Source organism: Pseudorca crassidens, chromosome 6, assembly GCF_039906515.1.
Source record: "Pseudorca crassidens isolate mPseCra1 chromosome 6, mPseCra1.hap1, whole genome shotgun sequence".
Lineage (NCBI taxonomy): Eukaryota > Metazoa > Chordata > Mammalia > Artiodactyla > Delphinidae > Pseudorca > Pseudorca crassidens.
In genome coordinates this window covers 47993294-48016956 of record NC_090301.1, presented here as the reverse complement: position 1 = coordinate 48016956, position 23663 = coordinate 47993294, and the positions used below count along the sequence as shown (strand labels likewise).

Sequence of the window (23663 nt, the reverse complement as noted above, 5' to 3'; positions counted from 1 at the left end):
CTTGTAACATGATTTTTCTTCTATTTCTATTTTCTTACTATAAAAATATTACAATATTAATTAGAATACAATTCTACCAGTATTTGTATATCTCTATATCTACATATAGTCAACAAACCAAGATACAAGACACATTGAAGTGAACTGAGGAAGAAATGTAAGGAAAAATAAAATCTGGACTTAAAAGATAAAACTTATGGCATTGAAAAACATGAAATTAAAAACACTATAGAAGGAACCACTGCCAGACAAAAATTTATTAATTCATTTCCCCTTGGTGAAGCTCTGCCAGAATTGCATTATATTGATTAATGGATGGTTAAAGCTAGTTGAGTCTGGTTCACTGAATTACATACAAATATAACATATTTTACAGATTGGTTTTAATAGTCATAACACTATACTTAATGAGTATTGGTCTTGGCATAACACTTTTAAGAATAGAAATCTCCACGACACTGTGAGTGTAATGTCTGTTAGAACTAGTGATAAAAGTTTGAAATTAAAAAAACAAGATATACTGAAGTTTATCCAGATTCTAATTAATTCTATCTGTTATAAGAACCAGTCAGTTGGTGAAGTTTGCCGTATTTTACATCTTATTAAGGCTGTTTAGCTACACAGAAACTGCACAAAAGACGTTATTACTTCTAAATTGCTTTGGTGCCCTGAGCTAAAATACAAATTTCCCAGACTAGGTATTACACTATTATTTACTCAATATACTTTCTCTCTTACTTAATTTTATTGCATATGTAAGATTGCCTATGTAATTAGGCACATCTCCATTTCGTTTTGCATTTCCTATTTGTCCAAGTGAAATCCTGAGATGCAATCTAAGTAAAAAATTATGTGAGCAAATGGAAAGTGAATTCACATTGAAATATTCATGCATTTAAAATTGGTAAACTCTTTACTGATGGGAATACAACTAACATATCCTTACTAATCTTGCCTTTAGTGAACTAATTGCATCCCCTTATGATTAGTGTTTGTCTACAAGATGAACATTAGTCAATAAATATTCAAAAACATGTTTAAAGGTAATGTGCAGGAAGGGTGCATTGTGTGTGCATGGACGTGTGTATTTGTATTTGTCTATCTATGTATTTAGCATCTTTGGATTTGGTGTGCCTTTGATTAAGACAAATGTGTTTTAAATAAACTTTCAACTATAACTTGCTTGTTTTGATTTTACTGCACTCCATCATGACTGCATATACAACTCAGCATAGTAATTCTGTATGCAACTTTTAGTAACTCCCACATATTACGTGTACTGCAAAGTGTATAGTGAGTTTATTAGGTGGACTTATAATATTTCCATTCTCTGGAAGAGGGGAATGCTTGACCCTCTAGAATTATGAATTTATTTAGACACAATTGAGTATCAAAGCAAAAGTATTCTTGAAATCATTTTTTTTCTCAGTGAATGCCAAAGCATCCATTTAATTCTTTCAAAAATGTAGTAAAATCTTTGGTGCCTAGCTGCAGCATAAGAAAAGCCATATGAAAAAAAATTGCGGTGGCTATTTGTCATTTAATATTTTTAAAAGAGGACATTGATAACTAAAATAGGTAAAATATATATAGAATAAAAAGCAGAAGATTCTACAAATGTAAGTCTGATAATTATATAAATATATATTTAACTATTTAAATGTTTTATATGTTCAGATATATTTAAGTATATATAACTTAGTATATTATATTATTTTTAATTCTCTCTAGTATCTTTGTTAAAATGAATTACTATTTCCCATGGAGCAATTTTAACTTAAAATTAGTTTATAAATAAATAACAAATGGAATCATGGGAGAAGGGGATAATAGAGCCAGCTGTTTTGTTTAATGATTCTTCCAAAGGATATGGTTTTGTGCTTCCTTGACCTTCTGCAGAGCAATTTTTTCAAGCATTTCAAATATTGAAATAATTAATTAACGTGTCTTACGGTTAGCAACTGAAATACTTAAACTATGAGGACATATTATTTAGATGGTAAAAGAATTCATTTGACAACGATTTGACTTCCAAAGGGTATTATTTTAAGAAGCATGTCATTCATTCGATAACTGGGAGTCACACTTAAAGGAATAGGCCCCTACCATGAAGAACTGTCAAATTGTTTAAAACAAAATGCACCTAAAGAAAAGGTGCAATCTTACTAAACAGAATATAAAACAAATAACTTAAGCAAATCATTGAATGTTTCTAATGAAAATTTAGCAACCAAACCGATATAACAGATCACCTTCCGCACATTCTCACCTGACCCATATACAAACCAATGTACAGGCCTAATTATCAAGTTAAAATATCCACTACTGGGAATACTGGATGGTATATTGGGGTTTTGGAAAGGACTTATGTACAGTTATTAAAAAATATTTTTGTATGTATGATGTATGGCATATTATATCATACTCATTACATATGTCATTTCAAAATGAAGCCTTCCTGTTCCTCTTCTTAGTCAAGTTAATTGATTTTTCTGCTTCACTATAGCACTCTGTTCACAGCTGTTATACAGCATTAACCAAAGACTTCCATACATTAGAGTCATTTATGTATATATCACTCTCCTTTTACACTGGTAATTTCCCAGGTGTACCGAAAATACCTCCCCAAATATGGATCTCAGTTCGTAACAGAGAACTCAGTATCTAGCAGATCCACCATAAATGTGAATTTGCTTGGACTCAATCTAACTGGACTGAACTGAAATCACAAAGGGGTCCTAAGTGCAGTGAATAGCAAATATCTTTGAGAAGATTGTGTTGGAACTCATTTTTCAGTAAAAAGCATAAAAGACATTTATAATATCAGGTGGAAATAAGAAGTTATCACAAAAGAGATACTGAAGCACAGAGAAAAAAATATTGAACTATAAATGAGAATAATTGCTTCCTGGCTCTACTTGTGAAAACAACAGCTTCAGGATTATGAACAAATGAAACTTTTTTTACTCTTTTAAAATGGTAATATTTATCTTGTAAACTTAATAGAATTCTGATGTAAAAGTTATATATATGGACATATTTTCTATTATATAAACAACATTACAATGTAAAGTGTTACTATTGTTGCATTTATTATTATAATGTATAATTATGAATAGTTATAATGATATTATATTGGAAAAGATAGTCAATAAATAAAAATTATATGCAAAGGACTGTTTTAGGTGATGAACATTTAGGAGGAGAAGAAACAAAATATCATTTCCCTCATGAATTCTGATTTAGTAAATTATGTTATACAATATTTTTGCCAATTTTCGAATACATAAAAAATTTCAACTTTAGCTCTACAACAGTTTAATTTTATGCAGCTATTGAGAGAGATTCCTTAGAGATATTGCTGTAATAATGAACAGAAAGGAGGTTCACATTAATTATTTTTAAAGATCTACTTGAAAAGACTTCTCTGTAGGCTAACTCACCTTGAGGTTTCTCATTTCTGAGTTATTAAACATTCTATTTGATCTTTCTCTAAATGACTCTTCATATCCTTTGTTTAAAAAGGAACCAATCCTAACCAAGGCAAACATGGTCTTCACAGTGCTATTTGATCATGCATATGTGGCATACAGAAGAACATGTATACTGAATATACAAAAGCATTCATATTTGTAGAAAAATTAAAAGTGGTGAAATGAAGTCATACTTAAAAAAACAATTAAGAAGTAAAGTAGTGAATGAATGCTGAAGTAAAATACAACTGAAAGACAATTTAAGATAGCCAAATATTGCAAGACAATTCAACATCTAAAGTAAATTACTTATTGAATGAGCACTGTAAAATAATTTTAAACACTTATGTTAAATAGATTTTGATAATATAAAAAATATGTTCATAGGACATGCCTAAAAGATGTCTACATATATCTACTCGCAATTTTAATTTGCTTCTAAAAAATCATTTGAAAAGTGCAAAGTTTATGTAAATAATAGACAATTTGACATTTTATATATATATATATATATATATATATATATATGTTTAAACATAAAATTTACTGTAACAAAGATTTATCATATTCTCCAAAAGAAGAAAAGAGGGCAGTTGCTGGTAGGGGAGGTTTGCCAGGATGTGAGACTGTGGAAGGACATTCTTATTCTATCACATTTTCTTTAGTAACATTTCAAAACTTTGGTGACTCACCATTATCTTTTTTTTTTTTTTTACATCTTTATTGGAGTATAATTGTTTTACGATGGTGTGGTTAGTTTCTGCTTTATAACAAAGTGAATCAGTTATACATATACATATGTTCCCATATCTCCTCCCTCTTGCATCTCCCTCCCTCCCACCCTCCCTATCCCACCCATGCAGGTGGTCACAAAGCACCAAGCTGATTTCCCTGTGCTATGCAGCTGCTTCCCAACAGCTATCTATTTTACGTTTGGTAGTGTATATATGTCCATGCCACTCTCTCACTTTGTCACAGCTTACCCTTCCCCCTCCCCATATCCTCAAGTCCATTCTCTAGTAGGTCTGTGTCTTTATTCCCGTCTTACCCCTAGGTTCTTCATGATATTTTTCTTAGATTCCATATATATGTGTTAGCATACGGTATTTGTGTTTCTCTTTCTGACTTACTTCACTCTGTATGACAGACTATTGTAATTTTAAAAGTTATGGCACAGAAAATTACCCTTTGAATAAAACAAAATCTAAAGATAAATGTGCTTCAAGCCACGTGGAATTAGCATATGTATTAAAAATAGACTTTGGGGTCATAAAAGATGGATATGCACAGCTTGTAGGTGTCCACAAAGCAACAAGTTGCACAATTCAAATTTATTTCCTATGACATATTACGACTAAAAAACACTGTTGAGTGAAGTGGTGAGGGTATCTTTGCCCAAAAACATAATGTCAAAATACTGCATACTTATTTAATGTTTTCTATTAAAATACATTATATAAAAAATAGCAGTCATTAATGGAAGGTGGCAGAACTTTTCATGAGCTGTCATGGTGCAAAGTCATAATGGAGCAGTCTGTGTGAGGTAAATCTGCAGGATACTACCTTTAAGAAGAGCAGCTTGTTTGGCCAGCAGACCAGCAAGAAGTTAGAAAAAAAGTCAAATTTTCAGGATATTTCTTAGAATCCCTTTCACCTTGGAGTTCTGAGACCATGGACACTCATTAACTTTAGGAATTTGATTATACCATGCATAAGGTAACTTCTAGGCACATTAAGAGGTAATTTTCTATTAAATAATTCATATCTTCTACAAAAGGGAAGAGCCCTTCATTAGGTAGCTATAGCACTAATACACTTCCCACGGGCTGCTTACTGGCTCAGCTGACCAAATCCACAGATAGAGAAAAAGGATAAAGTAAATTTTAGAAATAAGTTTTTGAATTTTTATTTACTTTAATAAAAAATAGAATGTTAAAGTGCTTTCTAAGAATGTATTAAGCAGCCATGAATGAGAAAAAAACTATCATAAAAATGATTCAGAATTCTTCCTAAAAAAGGAATTCTCTCTAAATACAATACTTAACACCAAAATTTTTTCTTAACATCTTTATTGGAGTATAATTGCTTTACATTGTTGTGTTAGTTGCTGCCGTATAACAAACTGAATCAGCAATCAGGATATATATAACACCATATCCCCTCTCACTTGCATCTCCCTCCAACCCTCCTTATTCCACCCTTCTAGGTGGTCACAAAGCACCGAGCTGATCTCCCTGTGCTATGCGGCTGCTTCCCACTATCTACCTTACGTTTGGTAGTGTATATATGCCCATGCCACTCTCTCACTTCGTTTCGGCTTACCCTTCCCCCTCCCTGTGTCCTCAAGTCCATTCTCTACGTCTGCGTCTTTATTCCTGTCCTGCCATTAGGTTCTTCAGAACTATTTTTTTCTTTTTTTTTTTTTAGATTCCATATATATGTGTTAGAATACGGTATTTGTTTTTCTCTTTCTGACTTACTTCACTCTGTATGGCCTACTCTAGATCCATCTACCTCACTACAAATAACTCAATTTCGTTTCTTTTTATGGCTGAGCAATATTCCATTGTATATATGTGCCATATCTTCTTTAACCATTTATCTGTCGATGGACACTTAGGTTGCTTCCGTGTCCTGGTGATTGTAAATACTGCTGCAATGAACATTGTGGTACATATTCTTTCTGACTTATGGTTTTCTCAGGGTATACGCCCAGTAGTGCGAATGGTGGGTCATATGGTAGTTCTATTTTTAGTTTTTTAAGGAACCTCCATACTGTTCTCCATAGTGGCTGTATCAGTTTACCTTCCCAATAATAGTGCAAGAGGGTTCCCTTTTCTCCACACTCTCTCCAGAATTTATTGTTTGTAGATTTTTTCATGATTGCCATTCTGACCGGTGTGAGGTGATACCTCATTGTAGTTTTGATTTGCATTTCTCTAATGATTAGTAATGTTGAGCATCCTTTCATGTGTTTGTTGGCAATTTGTATATCTTCTCTGGAGAAATGTCGGTTTAGGTCTTGTGCCCATTTTTGGATTGGGTTGTTTGTATTTTTTGATATTGAGTTGCATAAGCTGCTTGTATAGTTTGGAGATTAATCCTTTGTCAGTTGCTTCGTTTGCAAATATTTTCTCCCATTCTGAGGGTATTCTTTTTGCCTTGTTTATGGCTTCCTTTGCTGTGCAAAAGCATTTAAGTCTCATTAGGTCCCAACTGTTTATTTTTGTTTTTACTTCCATTTCTGTAGGAGGTGGGTCAAAAAGGAACTTGCTGTGACTAATGTCATAGAGTGTTCTGCCTATGTTTTTCTCTAAGAGTTTTATAGTCTCTGGCCTTACATTCAGGTCATTAATCCATTTTGAGTTTATTTTTGTGTATGGTGTTAGGGAGTATTCTAATTTCATTCTTTTACATGTAGCTGGCCAGTTTTCCTAGCACCACTTATTGAAGAGGCTGCCTTTTCTCCATGGTATATTCTTGCCTCCTTTATCAAAAGTAAGGTGACCATAGGTGTATGGGCTTATCTCTGGGCTTTCTATCCTGTTCCATTGATCTATGTTTCTTATTTTTTTGTGTGTGTGCCAGTACCATACTGTCTTGATTGCCGTAGCTTTGTAGTCTAGTTGGAAATCCGGGAGCCTGATTCCTCCAGCTCTGTTTTTCTTTCTTATGACTGCTTTCGCTATTCGGGGTCTTTCATGTTTCCATACAAATTGTGAAATTTTTTGTTCTACTTCTGTGAAAAATGCGATTGGTAGTTTGATAGGGATTGCATTGAATCTGTAGATTGCTTTGGATAGTAGAATCATTTTCACAATGTTGATTCTTCCAATCCAGGAACATGGTATATCTCTCCATCTGTTGGTATCACCTTTAATTTCTTTCATCAGTGTCTTATAGTTTTCTGCATACAGGTCTTTTGTCTCCTTAGGTAGGGTTATTCCTAGGTGTTTTATTCTTTTTGTTGCAATGGTAAACGGGAGTGTTTCCTTAACTTCTCTTTCAGATTTTTCATCATTAGTGTATAGGAATGCAAGAGATTTCTGTGCATTAATTTTGTATCCTGCTACTCTACCAAATTCATTGATTAGCTCCAGCAGTTTTCTGGTAGTATCTTTAGGATTTCCTCTATATACTATCATGTCATCTGCAAACAGTGACAGTTTTACTTCATCTTTTCTGATGTGGATTCCTGTTATTTCTTTTTCTTCTCTGATTGCTGTGGCTGAAACTTCCAAAACTATGTGGAATAATAGTGGTGAGAGTGGGCAACCTTGTTTTGTTCCTGATGTTAGTGGAAATGGTTTTCACCACTGAGAACAATGTTGGCTGTGGGTTTCTCATATATGGCCTTTATTATGTTGAGGAAAGTTTCCTCTATGCCTACTTTCCAGAGGGTTTTTATCATAAAAGGGTGCTAAATTTCGTCAAAAGCTTTTCCTGCATCTATTAAGATGATCATATGGTTTTTGTTTTTGTTTTCTTTTCCTGTACATGGGCCTCTCACTGTTGTGGCCTCTCCCATTGTGGAGCACAGGCTCTGGACATGCAGGCTCAGCGGCCATGGCTCACGGGCCAAGCCACTCCACGGCATGTGGGATCTTCCTGGACCAGGGCACGAACCCGTGTTCCCTGCATTGGCAGGCATATTCTCAACCACTGCGCCACCAGGGAAGCCCCGATCATATGGTTTTTATCCTTCAATTTTTTAATATGGTTTATAACATTGATTGATTTGCATATACTGAAGAATCATTGCATTCCTGGGATAAACCTCACTTGATTATAATGTATGATCCTTTTAATGTGCTGTTGGATTCTGTTTGCTAGTATTTTGTTGAGGACTTTTGCATCTATGTTCATCAGTGATACTGGCCTGTAGTTTTCTTTCTTTGTGACATCTTTGTCTGGTTTTGGTATCTGCGTGATGGTGACCTCATAGAATGAGGTTGGCAGTGTTCCTCCCTCTGCTATATTTTGGAAGAGTTTGAGAAGGATAGGTGTTAGCTCTTCTCTAAGTGTTTGATAGAATTTGCTTGTGAAGCCATCTGGTCCTGGTCTTTTCTTTGTTGGAAGATTTTTAATCACAGTCTCCATTTCAGTGCTTGTGATGGGTCTGTTTATAATTCTCCCTTGTTCAGTCTCAGAAGATTGTGCTTTTCTAACAATTTGTCCATTTCTTCCAGGTTGTCCATTTTATTAGCATATAGTTGCTTGTAGTAATCTCTCATGATCCTTTGTATTTTTGCAGTGTCAGTTGTTACTTTTCCTTTTCATTTCTAATTCTATTGATTTGAGCCTTCTCCCTTTTTTTCTTGATGAGTCCAGCTAATGGTTTATAAATTTTGTTTATCTTCTCAAAGAACCATCTTTTCATTTTATTGATCTTTACTATTGTTTCCTTTTCTTTTTCATTTATTTCTGATCTGATCTTTATGATTTCTTTCCTTCTATTAACTTTGGGTTCTTTTTTTTTCTTTCTCTAATTGTTCTAGGTGTAAGGTTAGATTGTTTATTTGAGATGTTTCTTGTTTATTGAGGAAGGATTGTATTGCTATAAACTTCCCTCTTAGAACTGCTTTTGCTGCTTCCCAAATGTTTTGGGCCTTCGTGTTTTCATTGTCACTTGTTTTCGTGTATTTTTGATTTCCTCTTTGACTTCTTCAGTTATCTCTTGGTTAATTACTAGTGTATTGTTTAGGCTGTATGTGTTTGTATTTTTTACAGTTTTTTTTTTCCTGTAATTGATATCTAGTCTAATAACATTGTGGTCGGAAAAGATACTTGATATGATTTCGATTTTCTTAAATTTACCAAGGTTTGATTTGTGACCCAAGATATGGGTCACAAAACCCAGGTGAATGTTCCATGATCACTTGAGAAGAAAGTGTGTTCTGTTGCTTTCGCATGGAATGTCCTATAAATATCAATTAAATACATCTTGTTTAATGTTTCATTTAAAGCATGTGTTTCCTTATTTTCACTTTTGTTTATCTGTCCATTGGTGAAATATCAGTGAGTCCCCTACTATGATTGTTACTGTTGATTTCCCTCTTTATGTCTGTTACCATTTGCCTTATGTATTGAGGTGCTCCTAGGATGGGTGCATAAATATTTATAATTGTTATATCTTCTTCTTGGATTGATCTGTTGATCATTATGTAGTGTCCTTCTTTGTCTCTTGTAATAGTCTTTATTTTAAAGTCTATTTTTTTCTGATATGAGTACTGCTACTCCAGCTTTCTTCTGATTTCCATTTGCATGGAATATCTTTTTCCATCCCCTCACTTTCAGTCTGTGTGTGTCCATAGATCTGAAGTGGGCCTCTTGTAGACAGCATATATATAGGTCTTGTTTTTGCATCCATTCAGCCAGTCTATGTCTTTTTGTTGGAGCATTTAATCCACTTACATTAAGGTAATTATCAACATGTATGTTCATATTACCATTTAATTGTTTTGGGTTTGTTATTGTAGCTCTTTTCCTTCTCTTGTGTGTCCTGCCTAGAGAAGTTCCTTTAGCATTTGTTGTAAAGTTGAATTGTTGGTGCTGAATTCTCTTAACTTTTGCTCCTCTGTAAAGGTTTTAATTTCTCTATTGACTCGGAATGAGATCCTTATGGGGTAGAGTAATCTTGGTTGTAAGTTTTTCGCTTTCATCACTTTAAATATGTCCTGCCACTCCCTTCTGGCTTGCAGAATTTTTGTTGAAAGATCAGCTGTTAACCCTATGGTGATCCCCTTGTATATTATTTGTTGCATTTCCTTTGCTGCTTTTAATATTTTTTCTTTGTGTTTAATTTTTGATAGTTTTATAATATTTGTCTTGGCGTGTTTCTCCTTGGATTTATCCTGTATGGGACTCTCTGCACTTCCTGGACTTGATTGACTATTTCCTTTCCCATGTTAGGGAAGTTTTCAATGATAATCCCTTGAAATATTTTCTCAGTCCCTTTCTTTCTCTCTTCTTCTTCTGGTGCCCCCTATAATTCGAATGTTAGTGTGTTTAATGTTGTCCCAGAGGTCTCTGAGACTCTCCTCCATTCTCTTCATTCTTTTTTCTTTATTCTGCTCTCTTGGTAGTTATTCCACTGTTTTATCTTCCAGGTCACTTATCCGTTCTTCTGCCTCAGTTATTCTGCTATTGATTCCTTCTAGAGAATTTTTAGTTTCATTTATTGTGTTGTTCATCATTGTTTGTTTGCTCTTTAGTTCTTCTAGGTCCTTGTTAAACGTTTCTTGTATTTTCTCCATTCTATTTCCAAGATTTTGGGTCGTCCTTACTTTCATTACTCCAAATTCTTCTTCAGGTAGACTGCCTATTTCCTCTTTGTTTGGCCTGGTGGGTTTTTACCTTGCTCCTTCATCCTCTGTGTGTTCCTCTGTCTTCTCATTTTGTTTAACTTACTGTGTTTGGGGTCTCCTCTTCTCAGGCTGCAGGTTTGTAGTTCCCATTGTTTTTGGTGTCTACCCCCAGTGGCTAAGGTTGGCTCAGTGGGTTGTGTAGGTTTCCTGGTGGAGGGAACTGGTGACTGGGTTCTGGTGGATGAGGCTTGATCTTGTATTTCTGGTGGGCAGGACCACATCCAGTGGTGTGTTTTGGGGTGTCTGTGAACTTACTATGATTTTAGGCAGCCTCTCTGCTAATGGGTGAGGTTGTGTTCCTGTCTTGCTCATTGTTTGGCATGGGGTGTCCAGCATTGGAGCTTGCTGGTCGTTGAGTGAAGTTGGGTCTTAGCGTTGAGATGGAGATCTCTGGGAGAGCTCTTGCTGTTTGATATTACATGGGAGGTTTCTGGTGGCCCAATGTCCTGAACTCGGCTCTCCCACCTCAGAGGCTCAGGCCTGACACCCGGCCTGGGCACCCAGACCCTGTCAGCCACACGGCTCAAGTCTACAGTTGCTCCCAAAGTCCACTGCCTCAATTTTGTGATGATTCGCTGTCAATTCAAGTATTCCAGAGAGGCAGGGTATATCAAGTTGATTGTGGAGATTTAATCCACTGCTCTTGAGGCTGCTGGGAGAAATTTCCCTTTCTCTTCTTTGTTCACACAGTTCCTGGGGTTCAGCTTTGGATTTGTCCCGATCTCTGCATGCAGGTCACCTGAGGGCGTCTGGTCTTCACTCAGACAGGACAGGGTTAAAGTAGCAGCTGATTAGGGGGTACTGGTTCACTCAGGCCTTGGGGAGGGAGTGGTAAGGAATGGGGGGTGAGCCTGTGGTGGCAGAGTCCAGCATGACGTAACAACAGCCTGAAGTGTGCTGTGTGTTCTCCCTGGGGAGTTGTACCTGGATCATAGGGCCCTGGCAGTGGCAGGCTGCACAGGCTCCTGGGAGGGGAGGTGTGGATAGTGACCTGTGCTTGCACACAAGCTTCTTGGTGGTTGCAGCAGCAGCGTTAGCGTTTCATGCAAGTCTCTGGTGTCTGCCTGATAGCCGTGGCTCACGCCCATCTCTGGACCTCAGTTGCTGGTGCTCTGAATCTCCTCTCCTCACCCCGAAACAATGGTCTCTTGCCCTTAGGCAGTTCCAGACTTATTCCCAGACTCCCTCCCGGCTAGCTGTGGTGCACTAGCCCCCTTCAGGCTGTGTTCACGCAGCCAATCCCAGTCCTCTCCCTGTGATCTGACCTCCGAAGCCAGAGCCTCAGCTCCCAGCCCCCACCTGCCCCTGCGGATGAGCAGACAAGCCTCTCATGCTGGTGAGTGCTGGTCGGCACTGATCCTCTGTGCGGGAATCTCTCCAGTCTGCTCTCTGCACCCTTGCTGCGCTCTCTTCTGTGTCTGCAAAGCTTCCTCCCCCACCCCTCATCTCTGCCAGTGAAGGGGTTTCCTAGTGTGTGGAAACTTTTCCTCCTTCACAGCTCCCTCCCAGAGGTGGAGGTTCCATTGCTATTCTTTTGTCTCCGTTTTTTCTTTTTTCTTTTGCCCTGCCCATGTACGTGGGGAGTTTCTTGCCTTTGGGAAGTCTGAGGTCTTCTGCCAGTGTTCAGTAGGTGTTCTGTAGGATTTGTTCCACATGTATCTGATGTATTTGTGGGGAGGAAGGTGATCTCCACGTCCCACTCCTCCTCCATCTTGAATGTCTCTCCCCATAAAGTGCCTAATTGGCCGTTTAGATATAATCTTTTGTGAAGTGCCTTTTCAACTATTTTGTTCATTTTTTAGTTAGTTTGGTTCTTCTGATTTGCAGAATAGTTTTACAGTTTTTTAGAAATAGGTACTGTTAAAGTAGGTTATATGTCTTTTGTTAGATATGGTTAAAAAAACCATGTACACTTGAAAATAATGTATTTCATAGGTTAGGTATAGGTCGTTGATAAATACTGTTGTTCAATTTCCTATATTTTTACTAAGTTTATGTTTGCTGCTTATGTCACTTAATGAGACTATCATATTATCTTCAAATATGATAAGCATTTTTCTATTCTTCCTTCCAGTTTTGTCTGCTTTGCTTTATATATTTTGAAACACTATTGTGCATTTCTGTTTAACTATTTCATCACCGTGAAATGTCCTCCTTAATGTCCAGTAATATTTCTTGCATTAAATTCTACCTTTTGTGATGTTACTATAACTGCCTTTATTATCCTTACTTTTACTTTTAATGACATACTTTTCTTTTCTTCCATTTATTTACTTTCTGCCTATCTGTGACTTTATTTTTATAATATATTCTCTTTTTAATAGCATACAGTTGGGTTTTGTTATTTTGTGTATTTTTCCCATTCCGGCAGGCAATCTTTATCTTTCGATTAATGAGATCATCACATCTTTATTTACTGTAATGACTGACATAGTTCCCTTTAAATCTACAATCTCACTATCTGTTTTCTATTGTTCCAACTGTTTGTTGTTTTTCCTTTATTCTTCCCTTCTTTCCTTCTTATATAGGACTAATATTTTTAAAAATTCAATTAGTACTTTAATCCATTTTGAGTTTATTTTTGTGTATGGTATTAGGGTCTATTCTAATTTCATTCTTTACATGCAGCTGTCCAGTTTTCCAGCATCACCCATTGAAGAGACTGTCTTTCTCCATTGTATATTCTTGCTTCCTTTGTCATAGATTAGGTGACTATAAGTACGTAGGTTTATTTCTGGCCTTTCTATCATGTTCCATTGATCTATATTTCTGTTTTTGTGCCAGTACCATACTGTTTTGATGACAGTAGCTTTGTATAATAGTATAGTCTGAAGTCAGGGAGCCTGATTCCTCCAGTTCCGTTTTTCTTTCTCAAGATTGCTTTGGCTATTTGTGATCTTTTGTGTGTCCATAAAAAATTGTAAAATGGATTAAAGACCTATATGTAAGGCTGGAGACTATAAAACTCATACAGGAAAATCTAGGCGGAACACTCTCTGACATAAATCACAGCAAGATCTTTTTCGATCTACCTCCTCTCTAGAGTAATGAAAATAAAAACAGAAATAAACAAGTGGGACCTAATTAAATTTAAAACCTTTTGTACAGCAAAGGAAGCCATAAACAAAACATAAAGACAACCCTCAGAATGGGAGAAAATATTTGCAAACGAAGCAACAGACAAGGGATTAATCTCTAAAGTATACAACCAGCCCATGCAGCTCTATGTGAAAAAAACAAACAACCCAATTAAAAAATGGGTGGAAGATAGAAATAGACATTTCTCCAAAGAAGACATACAGATGGTTAAAAAGCACATGAAAATATGCTCAACATCACTAATTATTAGAGAAATGCAAATCAAAACTATAATTAGGTATTACCTAGCACCAGTCAGAATGGCCATCATCAAAAAATCTACAAACAGTAAATGCTGGAGAAGGTGTAGAGAAAAGGCAACCCTCCTACACTGTTGGTGGCAATGTAAACTGGTACAGTCACTATGGAGAAAGTATGGAGGTTCCTTAAAAAGGTAAACATAGAGCTACCATATAATCCAGCAATCCCACTCCTGGGCATATATTTGGAGAAAACCATAACTTGAAAAGATACATGCACCCCAATATTCACTGCAGCACTATTTACAATAGCCAGGACATGGAAGCAACTTAAATGTCCATCAACAGACGAATGGATAAAGAAGATGTGGTACATATATGCAGTGGAATATTACTCAGCCATAAAATGAATGAAACAATGTCATTTGCAGCAACATGGATGGACCTAGAGACTGTCATAGTGAGTGAAGCAAGTAAGACAGAGAAAGACAAATGTCATGTGATTTTGCTTATATGTGGAATCTAAAAAAAGGGTACAAATGAACTTATCTACAAAACAGAAATAGAGTTACAGATGTAGAAAATAAACTTACAGTTACCAGGGGGTAAGCGGGGGGAGGGATAAATTGGAAGATTGGGATTGACATATATGTACTACTATATATAAAATAGATAACTAATAAGAACCTTTGTATAGACCAGGGAACTCTACTCAATATTTTGTGTTGGTATATATGGGAAAAGAACCTGGGGAGGAGTGGATATATGTATATGTATATGTATAACAGGTTCACTTTGCTGTACACCTGAAACTAGTATAACATTGTAAATCAACTATACCCCAATAAATTTTTTTAAAAAAATAAAATTAAAAAAATTCAATTTGGAGACCTCTGATATCCAGTTCCACATGTAAAGAGCATGGAAGTCACCACTCTGTCCGAACAAAAAGTAAAAAGCTGAACAGAACAAAAAATCAACAACTCTTCTTGGATCCATAAGAGGGGAGAAGACACAGAGCAAAACTGGAGAGACCGTGGAAAAAAGTGAGTAATGGCTCACTGAAGCAGAGACTCAACAGTTAAAGCTGCCGTGGGAACCAGTTCCAGGGTAGGAAATTCTGAACTGTGATTGAGGAATTGCTGAAAGCTCAGTGTGGACAACCATGAGAATTAAGAACTCCAGGGGGACCTGGTCACAGGGAGTCCCCCACAGTAATGTGAGATTTACCTCCAGGAGCTTAACCAGATTCCTACAGTAAATATTAATGAAAATTCCCCTCAAGGCTTTCAGCAAGCGGAGGAGAAAATAAACCATTTTGAAATACACCAGAGCACACTGTTTATCTTAACAAGGCCGGCCCTCAGGGGAAACTAGTTAAGCAGAGTCTAACCTACTGGAGTATTAGTATAGCCTAACTGATACGGGGATAGGAAATACCCAACTCCAGCTGGTTCTAGCCTTCCACATGGGAGATGGGAACTACTTAGTCCAGCCCTCTCCAGTTATCCTGTCTCACCGAAGTGGGGAGAAAAACTGAGACACACTTGTGAAGTTCATAGTCCAGAGGCATAGGTTCACTAAAAGACTGAGACCTGAGATTTAATCAGAGGACTATAGAACATTTCCCTCCCTCCATACCTCACCAACACATTACTAAAGCCCTATTTACAGCAACTCCTTTTACCTGGTACATCATGTCTGGCTATCAAGAAAGATATTACAAAAGGTAAAAGCACCATTTAAGGAGACACACATGGCAGAGATGTTAGAAGTATCAAATTAGGAATTTAAAATAACTATGATTAATATATTAAAGGTTCTACAGATAAAGTAGACAACATGCAAAATCAGGTGAGCAACATAAACAGAGAGACTGAAATCTTAAGAAAGGATCAAACAGAAATGTTAGACATAAAAGAAAAAAAAAGCTGTAACAGAAATGAAGAATACCTTTGATGGACCTATTAGTGGACTGGACCTGACTGAGGAAAGAATCTCTGAGCTAGAACATGTATCAATAGAATTCTAAAAAACAAAAAAGCGAAAAGAAGAAAGATGGAAACAAACAAATAAAACATCCAAGAATTGTAGGGCAACTACAAAAGGTGCAACATATGCAAAATAGGAATACCAGAAGGAAAATAAAAACAAGAACAAAAGAAATATCTGCATCAATAATTACTGAGAATTTGCCCCAATTAATATCAGACATCAAAGCACACATCCAGAAAGCTTAAAGAACACCAAACAGGATAAATGTCAAACAAACAAATAAAACAAAAAACAACCCTACATATAGGTATATTATCTTCAAACTACAGAAAATCAAAGATAAATTAAAAAGCTTAAAAAAAAAAGAGGAACAAAGGTAAGAATTACATCTGGCTTCTCAGAAACCACATAAACAAAAAGAGTGTGAACTGTTGAGAAAAAACAAAACAATTATAAAAGTTAATATATAAAGGAGCCTAGGGGACCTTCCTGGCAGTCCAGTGGTTAAGATTTTGCCTTCCAATGCAGGGGGTACAGGTTTGATCCCTGGTCAGAGAGCTAAGATCCCACATGCCTTGTGGCCAAAAAAACAAAAACATAAAACAGAAGCAATATTGTAACAAATTCAATAAAGACTTTAAAAACGGACCATATCAAAAAAAATCTTTAAAAAATATATGAAGGAGCCTATAAATATATATAGGCTTTGAATATTTGAATATTCAAATAGCTCATAATCTCACTATTGCTTTAGTGAGGGCCTTCCAATTGTTTCTGTTGTTTCCAAAGTACCATTTTTTCTCTTTGTTCTCCCACTGGAACTCTGGAAAGTTTTCCTATTAAGTTAATAGTCACCAAAACACAACTTCTAAGAGTTGTCTAATATTCCCTTCTCTAGATGCAACCATCTTACTTAATTGATGCCATATTTTAAGACACCTAGGCTGTTTTTATTTTCATTATTTTAGATGCTTCTCTGAATATTCTTTTACAAAAATTTGAATCTGAATTTGTAATTATTCTCTTAGAGATAATTCCTAGATCACAAGTTATGGATTTTTGAGCCTCTGTAAAAGGGCAAATTGCTAATCCAACAGACTATGCAAAATTAAAAGCCACAAATGCACAGAACTTATATTACACTCTCACTAACACTATTAATTATTCTATTAAACTTTGTCAAAATAACACATGAAAATTGTTTCAATTTGTATTTCAGTTATTTCTAGTGTGCTTAAATATGTTAAAAGACATTCTTATTTCTTTTCATATAAATTAACTCTCTGTTCTTCCCCTCCTCTTTTCTCTCTATTGAGGTATCTACTTTTCTCCTAATGTTCTGTAAAGTTTCTTTATATAATAAAGATATCAATGATTTGCCACAAAAAAACAAAACAAAACAAAACACTAACCTATAATTCTGTACCCTGAAAAATTACCTTACTAAAGTGAGGGAGAAATAGACTTTCTCAACAAACAAAAATTGAGAAAATTTGTTGCCAGCAGACATAACTTGCCAAAAATATTAAAATAATTTCTTAAGAGAGAAGTAAAATAATTTTGGCCAGGTACTCAGACCTACATAAAGAAACAGCATCAAAAAAGGAATAAGTAAAGGTAAAATAAAAACTTTTATTTTTCTCATCCTTAGTTTCATTAACAAACATTTTCAAAATAATGGCAACGATATATTCAATCAAGCTCACAAACTAAAACGTTTTTTAAGAAGTATAACTGATATGCTAAGAGAAAAAATGGAATCATATAAAATGCTCAGTTAAAACCACAAAAGCCAGAAAATGAATGGAAGACAAAAATAGGAACAAAGCAAAATACAACAAATAGAAAACTGTAAGGAATATAGTAGATACTAATCCAAGTATATCAGTAATCGCTTTGAAGGTCAATGGTCTAAATGCACCAAGTAAAGACTGAGATTTTCAGAGTTGATCAAAAAACATGATCCTAATATACGTTGCCTACAAGAAACCCACTTTCAATATAAAGACACGTATGGATTAAAAGTAAATGAATGGAGGAAAATATATCACCCTAACACTAATCCAAAGAAAGCAGAAGCAGGTAGACTAACTTCTAAAAGAACACACTTCAAATTCAGTAAAATGATCAAAGATTTTTTTAAAAAGCCATCAAATAGGGCTTCCCTGGTGGCACAGTGGTTGAGAGTCTGCCTGCCGATGCAGGGGACATGGGTTCGTGCCCCGGTCCGGGAAGATCCCACGTGCCGCGGAGTGGCTAGGCCTGTAAGCCATGGCCGCAGAGCCTGCACATCCGAAGTCTGTGCTCCACAACGGGAGAGGCCACAACAGTGAGAGGCCCGCTACCACACACACACACACAAAGGCATTAAATAATGATAAAGGGGCTGATTTTCCAAGAAAACATAACAAATCCTAATGTGTATGCACCTAGCAACAGAGCATCACACTATGTAAGGCAAAAACTGACAGAACTGCAAGGAGAAATAGATGAATCCACTATCATAACTGGTGACTTCAGCACCCTTCTTTCTGAAATGGAGAGGTTCAGTAGGCAGAAATTCAGTAAGAAAACAGTTAAACCCAACAGCACCACCAATCAACTCTGTGTAACTGAAGTCTATAGAATTCTTCATTCAACATCAGAAAACACATTTTTCTCAAGCTCACATGGAATATTCACAAAGATATACAACACTGTGGGTCAAAAAACACAATTGAGCAAATTTGAAGAAAAGAAATTACACAATATCTGCTCTCAGACCACAATGGTATTAAATCTAGAAATCAATGACATAATGATAACTAGCTAATCCTAAATACATGGAGATTAAACAACACAGTTCTTAATAACACATAAATCAAAGAAAAAATTTAAAGATAAATTAAAACTATTTTAAACTAAATGAAAATGAAAACTCTATTTTGAACTAAATGAAAATGAAAGCTCTATCAGAATTTTTGAGATGAGGAGAAAGCAGGACATAGAAAGATATTTATAGCATTGAATGCCTACCACAGGAAAGAGAAATATTTAAAATCAGTAATCTAAGTTTCTACCTTGAGAAACTACAAAAAGAACAAATGAAATCAAAAGTAACCAGAGGAAGAGAAATAATAAGAATTAGAGCAGAAATCAATAAAACTGAAAATAGAAAATCAATGAGAAAATCAAGAAAAACAAGTTAGTCCTTTGAAATGATAAAAAATCGATAATGCAATAGCGAGGCTAAGAAAAAAAGAGAGGGAATGTATTACTAATACAGTTATAAAAAAATGAAAGAGAGGACATAACTACAAATCCTATGGTCATTACAAGAATAGTAAAGAAATATCATGAACAACTCCATGCCCACAAATTTGATATCCTCTAAGCATTTTAATAAACTTTAAATAATAATAATATTTTAATGATTTTAATATTGCTCATACAAGGAAGTAGTGCAACCTGTTTTTAAATATCACATAAGATTGATGGAAAATGAAAATAACAAGCTTGGAAAAGCAGAGTATCTATAGATTGTTTTGATATTTTCTATGGTTTAATAACAATTATCAATGAAATTATATATTGCATATGTGTGATTTTATTAGAAAATATCTTATTAATTTGATTGACAGTATGTATTGATATTTATCTTCCATCAATATATCAGACCTGGAATCCATTTCTTTTATCAAAAGTTAAATTTAAATATTTATTCACAGGATAACCTGTTAGACTGGCTACTCACATAGCATTGAACATAACAGTTGAAAATACACTCAATGATTCATTTTGGGAAAAAAATGTGAGTATTATTGCTTGATGAAATTGTTATAAATATCTTTGGCATTCCCATCAATATACTTCCATGAGACCAGTTTCTCTATGCTGAATTACTATTGTATACTAAGGAAAAAATTAATAAGTTTCACAGTGATTCTCCATGTTAATCATCAATGTGCTGACAAATGCTAATGATGATTTAAATAAAAAGAAATCTGACAATTAAACATTAGATTTAGCAAGAGTAAGCTCATTGGTGACTTTGGCAAGAGCAGTTTAAATGAAGCTGTGGAAGTAAAACCAAACGTTTTAAATTAGTTTTAGGGGTAAAGGGATGAGAAAAATTGGAGACTGCCTAATTGCTCTTTCAAGTATCTTAGCTGTAAAGGGAAGAATAGAAGTTATGTTATTTATAAAGTGAACAAAGTTGCAGGGAAGGAATAACATACTTATACATGGTCAATTGTTATTTTGCTTATAAAACATTCCAAATTCCACAAAACAAACATTAAAATACATCTTAATAAGTAATTAACATTTTCAACATATGCATTTTTTTAGCCTAATATATATTTTTTCCTAGTTGGTGCCGATAACATAGTCACAGAATAAAAGTAGAATAATTTGAAATAACTACAATAAGAGAACACTAGTACTGCCCACATTTAATGAGATGACACTTCTTTTTAACAGAAACTAGAAGTATAGCATATGTCTAATTAGAGAAAAACTGCTGATTCCATTAGAACAAGAATTTCTGCCTCCTAATGAAAATTCATTATTGCATACAATAATCACTATTTCTATTACGTAGCTATAGATTTTTACCCTCTAGTCAAATATGCTTTCTCAAAAAATATTTCAATTAAAATATATGTATATATAGCATATGTATGTAAATAAAGAGATTTATAATATTCAACTAAATAATTATATAATACATACCATCTCACACAAATCAATAAAATATTATAACTCTCACAATTATATCTATGTATAGAAACTATTTTTCTGGACCAAATATATTTTCCTCAGGGTAGGTATATATTGATTAAGCATTTACCATGGTCTTACACAAAAATCACAGCATTGGATATTGGAAGGTCATGTCTGTACTAAGTAAGATGGTGGCATCTACAAACTCCCCTTTCCACTTCCTTTTACACATAGGAGTTCTTGGCCGGTTGCCAAAATGATAAATGAAAACCATTTAAGTAACTATTCTTTTGAAAAGTTTTTTTTTCAGCTGAAAAAATTTAAATAATTATGTACTACATAATAATTTTGGAAATTCAAAAAATTTGTCAGACAGTATAAAAACTTTATTGAAGGCCTCAAGAACATTTATTAATAGTATTTATGAAACCCTTAAGAGTACTGTACGAGTACCTCTTACTACAGTGACTAGGGATGAAAGTCTATGTATCTATAGCTGTAATATATATAGATATTCTATCTAGATGCATTAGTCTCTGCATTGGACTAATATACAACATTAAAGAGAGAAAAAACACCTTTAGAAAATGTATCTAAAGCCATGATTTCAGAATTATATTTCTAAATATGATTTGAATTTGTAATAAATTTTTCTGAAATTTTATTTCTTAGGGTTTTATAGAATTGAAAAATCATACATGTGGTTGCTTTCCTTCTAGAATCTACTTTTCATCCTTTTCCTCTTGCAATCTTCCTAAATTAGTAAATGGTAACAATATTCACCAAATTACTCAGGTCAAAAACATAGAAGACATTCTTGATTCATTCTATTGCCCACTTCTTTGGCAAGCTACATAATTCCTCCTCACCTGGATTATGAAGGGAAAATTATCTTGACTGGGATCTGTTCTTCCATTCTTGACACCTGCAATCTATTTTCCACACACTTAACCAAAGTAATATCTTAAAACTACAAATCTCACTCTATTTAAAACTGCTTTTCATCTACAAAATTCCAATCTGCATATTATGACCTATATTGCTTGCGTCTGATGACTCTTCTTCCACATCTTTAGCCACTCATCCAACTGCTTGTTGTGCTGTAATCATATCAGTCTTCCTTCTGTTACTCTGTGAGGTAAACTAGTTCCACCTTGAGAGTCTTCCTATTTTTGTTCTCTCTGCCTGAAACACACTGTCCTCGTGTTTTCCTTTTGTGACTCAGGTCATAATACAATGTCAGCACTCCAGAGGATTGTTCCCGACCAAAAGTCATTCCTTGACCACACTCAAACCTGACTGAAAAATCAGAGATCCCTTGTACAGTTCACCCTTGAATAACATGGGGGATAGGGGGCACCAACCCCCACACAGCTGAAAATCCAAATATAACTTTTGACTCCCCCAGAACTTAACCACTAATAGCCTACTGTCGACTGAAAGCCTTACCAATAACATAAATAGTCAACACATATTTTGTATGTTATATGTATTATATACTGTATTCTTACAATAAAGTAAGCTAGAAAAAAGAAAATGTTATTAAGAAAATTTTAAGGAAATGAATTATAAGGAAAAGCATTTACAGTACTGTACTGTATTTATCGATACTATAAGTTTATGTCATCTGTTTACAAAATGAATTGTCTGTCAGTACCTACATCAATATTGTCTTATATGAATCAAAACATTGTAGATGTTACACGTATTAATAACATTGACATCAGAAATGAAAAGATAATGTGAAAAAGAAATTCATGTTTATTTGCAGGTATAATGATTCATGCATTGATAACAAAGCAGCAGCAATATGATTGCTTTGGGGTAGCTTAGTGTAATCAATACGATTGCCTCATGGTAGCCTAGCCTATACACTAATGAATGAATTGTTATAAAATTTTTATTACATATGGTATTGCAGTCATATTCATTATAAAGTATTAGAAAATTTAATTTCTTAAAAAAAATTACTTACCTGTGATGATAGGTTGATACACAGTTTCTCCAATTATAAGAAAGAGGGGCATACTGTACAATAATCTAATTCTTTAAAAGCAAAGTTACTAAACAGTAAGAAAACTAACACATTGGTCATTTAATATTAAATACCACTCATGCATATATAAGGATAGACTAGTATGTACATCTATTTTATTCATTCATGACATATCAAATTTTTCTTAATTTTTTCAATATTTCTAGACTATGTGGTTCATTTGCAAGATTTTTCAAATTGTTACAAATCTCCAAAAATTTGTCTCATATATTTATTTTAAATAATCTGCATATAAGTAGACCCACACACTTCAAACATTTATGTTCAAGGGTCAACTGTATACTTTTTCATTTCCTCTCAAGCAGGGTTTGCCACAACATAGACACAGAATATCTATCTTATAGATGAATAAATATGATTCACTAATGTATGTAATTCTTAATTTATGGATTTTCTAATTAGTATAAAATTGTGGAAAGGAAAGGAGAATGCTGTAGAGGAAAAGGCATAGACTCTCCTATCAAATACTGGAACTCAAATCACATCTTTTCCATTTATTCACTGTATGGGAAAATATATATAACACTACTAGACTTTTTCTACAAAAAAAGCTTTCTAAAATGAAATAAAATTGCATTTTATATGTATGGCACTACTTAGAGCTGAATAAATATTAACTTAATCTCTTCTGTGTGTGTATGATTGCTTAAAAATGTCTTCTTCAGATATCTACGTTGTCTCATGCAAGGGAAATTATTAGGTAGTGACTATATTCAGAAGGAATAAATAT

The 23663-nt window shown here is 34.6% G+C and overlaps 1 long non-coding RNA gene across 1 annotated transcript in view; it reads right to left on the bottom strand.

Moving 5' to 3' along the window:
- Positions 1-23663, bottom strand: part of LOC137226434 (uncharacterized) — a 244151-nt gene that overhangs the window by 46272 nt on the left and 174216 nt on the right. The window lies entirely within an intron of this gene.